The sequence below is a fragment of the Battus philenor genome, unplaced genomic scaffold, assembly GCF_028537555.1.
Source record: "Battus philenor isolate CCGP_79_NKW_IND1 unplaced genomic scaffold, ilBatPhil1.0.hap1 SCAF_29, whole genome shotgun sequence".
In the NCBI taxonomy this organism is placed as follows: domain Eukaryota; kingdom Metazoa; phylum Arthropoda; class Insecta; order Lepidoptera; family Papilionidae; genus Battus; species Battus philenor.
This window is the reverse complement of record NW_027181692.1, coordinates 242,425-248,699: the sequence shown is the minus strand read 5'-3', so window position 1 is coordinate 248,699 and position 6,275 is coordinate 242,425. Positions and strand designations below refer to the sequence as shown.

The window sequence follows — 6,275 nt, the reverse complement described above, 5'->3', positions numbered from 1 at the left end:
AAATCTACGTTCTGTAAATTAAAAAAAAATATCAAGAATTTATTTCACTATGTAAAAATATTTTAAACAAAGCCGGCGGGCGAGTATAGTGTTACGTTCATACGAAATTCAAAATGTTTATAAGTGTCAGCACTTTAAAAATCTTTCACCTATTTCCAATAATCCTGTAAAAATTTACCGACATGTAAACACATTCTTACCTATTTATATCTAACCAGATGAGGTGAACATTTAGTATTTACTTTTAGTTGTAAATACAACCAGATATGGATATTTTACCCATGAAGACTGCATCATAGTCTCTGGTCTCAAAGACCGACGGTAAAAGCGTACAGAGGAATGTTAAATAATTAATGCACAAAGTGTGAATAATAGAAGATTGTTTGCGGTAAAGCAAGGCATAGGTGTCCACAAAGCTATTTATTGGGTTTATACCACAATCGCCACACTTGGCAGACGGGTTAGCGATTGCAGTGTGGTTTTATGGTACGAAGAAGGCGCTGTTGCTCATCCTATGAAGATTTGTCTGTGAACAGTGGTAATCCTATATAATTAATGCACAAAGTGTAAATAGTATAAGGTTGTATGACGAGAAACGAACTCGACCTGTGACCGCCAGTCCTGTACCGCTGGACTACCACGGCTCATTACTAAATTAATACCGACTAAATACGATCGGTGCAGGTTTAGTATCTCTGGCTTTTAAAGCTTCCGTCGGATTTGCGAATAAATATACCGATAACAGACGTATTGTAACAGGTGGCGCAAAAGTAATGTCATCATTTGAACTGGCAGCCATTTTGTTGTCTACTAAAAAGAGTTCTGTTATTGAACCCTCTGTTGTAATTCGAAAATCATATATATATATATACATACATATATATGTGTATATATATTTACATATATATACATATATTTATACACACACACACACACACACACATATATATATATATATATATATATATATATATATATATATATACTAGCTGATCCCGCAAACGTTGTATTGCAAAAAAAATTAGAGTTTTTAATTAACAAATAAAAAATAGGGGTTGATCGTAGAGGGGTGAAAATTTATGGTTGTATGTATTCTTGTATGCTGTATCATAAAAAAATAAAAACAAAAAATTTCGTTAAAAAAAATAATTTTTTTTTTTAAATGTGAACAACCTTTATCACTAAGGGGTATAGAAAATAGATAGTAGCCGATTCTCATACCTACTGAATACGCATATGAAATTTGGTAAAAATCGGTCAAGCCGTTTCAGAGGAGTTCAAGTTCGAACACCGTGACACGAGAATTTTATATATTAGATATATGTATGTGTATATATATGGAATTTGATATTATATTTTAGTATTGTAAGAAACATACCAAATTTTATGTTATTAAATATATATATATATATATATATATATATATATATGCGCTTCAATTATTTAATTTATGTAAATGCGTTTCTCACTACAGTATAGTAAGTTCTTACTTCACTTGTAAGTACGGAGTGACCTGAGGGATCCCAGGAGGACCTTCACCTGTACTCTCACACGCGTTTAAAATTCGAGAGTGCTCGAGAGAGACTTTAACTAAATCATTTGGTTACTTATGTAGAGATTTACTGCTCCGAAACGTGGTCACGTACTTCGATTCTCATTGGGAAAGTTGCAGCAGCAATCGGCAAAGTATACAACACTCCGAATGGCAGTTATGGTCTTAAATTTCTTCGGTCGAGACCACAGACTGTCAAGCGTGTAGCACATCCCCACCACAAGGTGTATACACGACCTACCCCCCATCTTGCGCATCTTCATCAGTCTGGACTAATTTTGTATACAGAGAGCCAAGACTTCTTTCCCTAAACCTATCTTCGACGGCTTCCTCAGAACAGAAACTTCCAAGATCTCAGCCTAGTCCATCTCTCTTGATAAAGAGTTTATAGCCTTCGTATAGTATCTGTCCAAAATAGACATAGACGACCTCCTCTACAACCTTTTGCCGTACAGCCTGCGGTATATCGAAGCGCTTTATGATTGCGGAGAATTTTGTGCTTCTCGATGCTTTTAATGCGGAATTTAAATAAATTCCCCTCCACTTTAACTTATAACCTATATATAATAGCCTCCCTGATAGGCGAAAAAGAAACTAGGAAAGAATTCCTCGCTTGTTGCAAGAAAATAGTTAAAAACGTAATACAAAAAAATAAAAATCCAAATATACAACAATATATATTATAAGAAATGTGATAAAATGTGATAAAATAAAACTCAAATGTGATATATAATGTATTATAGAAAATAAGTAAAAATGTAAAAAGAAAAGAGGAAAGAATGATAGATGAACAGAGCAAAAGGGGACCGAAAGAGAAAGTAAAATATGAAAGAAGAGAGAGAAAACAAAAAATCATGTGAAAAATTAAATTGCAAATAAAGTCCCTGTCCCACCATAAATAGGGGTACGAGAGGCCCCCAATAGCGGGGGTCATAAAAAAAAACTTATTACCTTATTCCCGACCGTCTTGTCCTTGTTTCGCAAACTTACACTACGCCACAACCACAAAACTAAACCTACATTTACATGGGTATACTCCTTCTTCAAATGTCTTCGTTGTAATTGGAATATTCAGAGTAAATTTTATCACGGACCTGTTTCCGTGAGTTCAATTTAGATGAACCTGCATAAAGTCCAAACCTAGCAGCAATTTCAATCACATCAAGTTCAATACGCGACAATAACAAGAGGTCAGATTTTTCAAATGATCACGTCGTGCTCACAAAAATGGATCAAGAAATCCATGTCGAATGCCTATAATTAGACTAATTAAAATAAATGCATTATTAGTTTTGCAAAACTATTGATTAGTACGTGGAAAAAACTAAAGAATTTATATCTTAATGAACGAGAAATGAAAATAAAAAGTCTTTTAAAATTTCATAGGACTTTTTTGGCAAGAAAAATAAATTAATTTTTGTAACACATTTTCTTTCCACACCGAACAATTGACTCTAGATATCTACAGCTAGAAGACAATGGAAGTAGACCGCATTTTTATTACCAGGATCTATGTGCCTTTGTTTTTACATGCATGTTACATTGTTGACTAAGTCTTAATCTATTTTAACGACGCAACAACAATGTCCAGTTTGATATTACGTTTCGTGCGACAACTTCCTCGTCCCTACTCCACATTGCCATCATCAGGTTGTGCGCCAGTTGATGAACCTTCTGATCGCATCTTGAGTCTCGTGTGACGTGATATTGCTACCACCATGAATACTGTTATACAGCCTGAAGGTGTCTGTTGTTTAACAACGTTAACCTCAAATATTTAATGGAATCAGGCGTTACCTCGCAGAAGTCCATTCTAAGTAAGAAAAGGACCAATATTTAGCCACTTCCGCACATGCAGTGGTAGTCGTGCTACAAAGTGCACCGCCCGCTAGCCCGCTGATAAATGCGCATGCGGCAAACAATGCGAATTACACAACTGCCACTGTCAAATCACTCAACACGTGTTTCACCCCTCCACGGGGCATCTTCAGGAGTTATTTTACACCGATTAGTGCCACTCTGTGTTTGGCACGACTACCACTGCATGTGCGGAAGTGGCTAAATATTGGTCCTTTCTTACTAACGTTGATCTCCTCTGCTCCTGAGCCTTCTTGAACCTGCCTCTGTACTTTAATATTAGCTAGTAAGTTAGGTTCAGGGTGTTTTTGTTTCGGGATATTCACCCCAGAATAAGAACGTCTACTCAGGAAGTTCACCACCTCCTTGGACGAAGACATATCCTTATACAGACTGTTTCCATCATCTGTTCTTTTGCACATATAAATGCATGCGTCGATCAATGAACAAACACCAGCTGAAATCATCGTCAACAGGAAGGGGAATCCCACACAAATATAATTGTTTATATACATCGGACGATAGATGGCGCTCTACAATACACCTCGAAACGTGATTGGTTGGCTAGTTTTTATTAGTTGAACATTGTTTTCATAGTTTTAAATCGGTATAAAAAATCAGGCTTCGTATTTTTATTGCCTTCAAGATATACTAGCTATATGAACAATCCCACAAATCTATAGTTATATATAAATAAATTATATTACTAACATACTTAACTATACCGCATGTGTAGATTGTGAGCAAAGTCGGGAAGCAAGAACAGTGTATATGGACATATTCAAAGTGCTTTCACTAAATATTAATAAACGTTCTGTGAATTGTTCGCTAATGTAGAAGCTATGTACAGAAGGACCATTTGAGAAAGAGTGTTTAGTTATAAAATAAACCATCCGCTCATTGTTGCGGGGTCGAGATGAAATCGCTTGTGCATTCACCCGTCTCTGTCCGTATTTAAATTTATTTTATACACTTATTATATCGAGTTAACATTTAATAAATATAAAATATAATTATTCAACATTGGAAGTTTTAACAACCGTATCTGACAGCTGTACTCTTTTAAATGTCCTGTGGAAGGTCTACCTGACTTCCAACAGGTGATGGAGTTGTATGGCTCAATGACCTTCCGTATATCACCAAGAACACATTAACGATTTAATAATTTCTCTGGATGCCTGATTTATGGGGTCCTATATTACATGAATATGGATCTAGCATAAACTACACCTGGCTGCGTTGGGTAATATCTAGCAAGTACCAGAGCTGCGGTACCTCGCCAGATGCTAGCAAGCTACCACTAACGGTAGCTTCTAACAGTGTATTTAATGGAATCAGGCGTTACCTCGCGGAAGTCCATCATAAGTGAGAAACGGACCAATATTTAGCCACTTCCGCACATGCAGTGGTAGTTGTGCAATAAAATGCATCGCCCGCCAGCCCGCTGATAAATGCGTATGCGGCAAACAATGAGAATCACACAACCGCCACCGCCAAATTACTCAACACGTGTTTCACCCCTCCACGGGGCATCTTCAGGAGTTATGTTACATCGATTAGTGCCAAACACAGAGTAACTCTGTGTTATCAGCGGGCTGGCGGGCGGGGCATTTCGTTGCACGATTACCACTGCATGTGCGGAAGTGGCTAAATATTGGTCCCTTTCTTACTTCTAACAGTGTAATCACCCACCAAGTGGCCAGTCAGACTTTTTTTGGTTTCGGGGGGAAATCTTCCGGCGTTCAAGATGCCCCGCCTCTGGGGGGAGGACAGGGGTATGTGGGATTGCTACCTACTAAGCCCCCCCCCCTCCGGTGTTCGCCCTCTGCGCTATACGGGGGACTGCGGTATCTCCCAATCAGGTATCGCCACGCCGTGGCCAGTCACAGACTAAGGTAAGTGAATGAACATGTCCGATATCTGGAGTTGACCATAAAGCCACTACGAATCCAATACCAATGACCAGGACCCAGCATACGCAGGCGGGCTACTGGTACCCATAGAACTCTAGTCCAAACAACCAGACCCATAGTTGCGGCTGCAAACTGACTGAAGCCAAGTGTCTCTTCAGCGGAATGGAATGGTCGTGAATAAATTGACAATTAAAGTGACGCCATTGTCATATATTTGTTTGCCAAAATTTACGTAAATACATTCAGCAGTTCCTACAACAATCTCCCTTCTTGCTTTTTACTTCGATACCTTTATCTTTACTGCGCCTCGCACATAACCTGGATCCTTTCTTGGTAACAGGCGCCGGTCTTCTGTCTTTGGACCTTTTCCCTCTCTTACTCTTGTACGAGGACCTGCTCGATTTGGGTGACGCTCTCTTCTTCCCTTTACGCTTACTTCCTTTTATTTCCACCTTCTCCGGCGGCGGCTGCTTCCTAAAACGTCTCAAGTAGCACATGATCTTCCTGTATATCTTCCCAAAGGTCAGCGGATCGGGTGGGCAGCTGAGGATGTGGCAGATGCACTCGTCGCACGGACCCTGCCCGTCCCTGAGCTTCTTCAGAGACTTGCGGTCGAGCTTTTTAAGTTCCTCGTAACTCATCTTATATCACGATCAGCATTCTCTCCTGGAAAGATACATACAGATAAAATTCATTCATTCAAAGTTTGTTAAATTGTAACAGGACTTTTGTTTGTCGGCAAAAATATTAAAAACTCTATTCCTAGTTGTCGTCATAAAAAATAAATAAATCACTTGTGACAAAGTGTATTTATGTACAATAAAATACCACAAATAATTTCAGATCTGCCACTGGAGAGTATCAAAACCAAAACTAAAGAAATATTATTAAACAAAAGTATATGATTGCATCCAAGAGAACTGCGCTGATGTCAATGCATGGTTGCATGTCGT

General features: G+C 38.3%; 1 protein-coding gene across 1 annotated transcript in view; it reads right to left on the bottom strand.

Moving 5' to 3' along the window:
* LOC137926194 (venom protease-like) overlaps positions 1-6,275 on the bottom strand; it is a 289,572-nt gene that overhangs the window by 182,842 nt on the left and 100,455 nt on the right. The gene's annotated exons all lie outside the window — the stretch shown is intronic.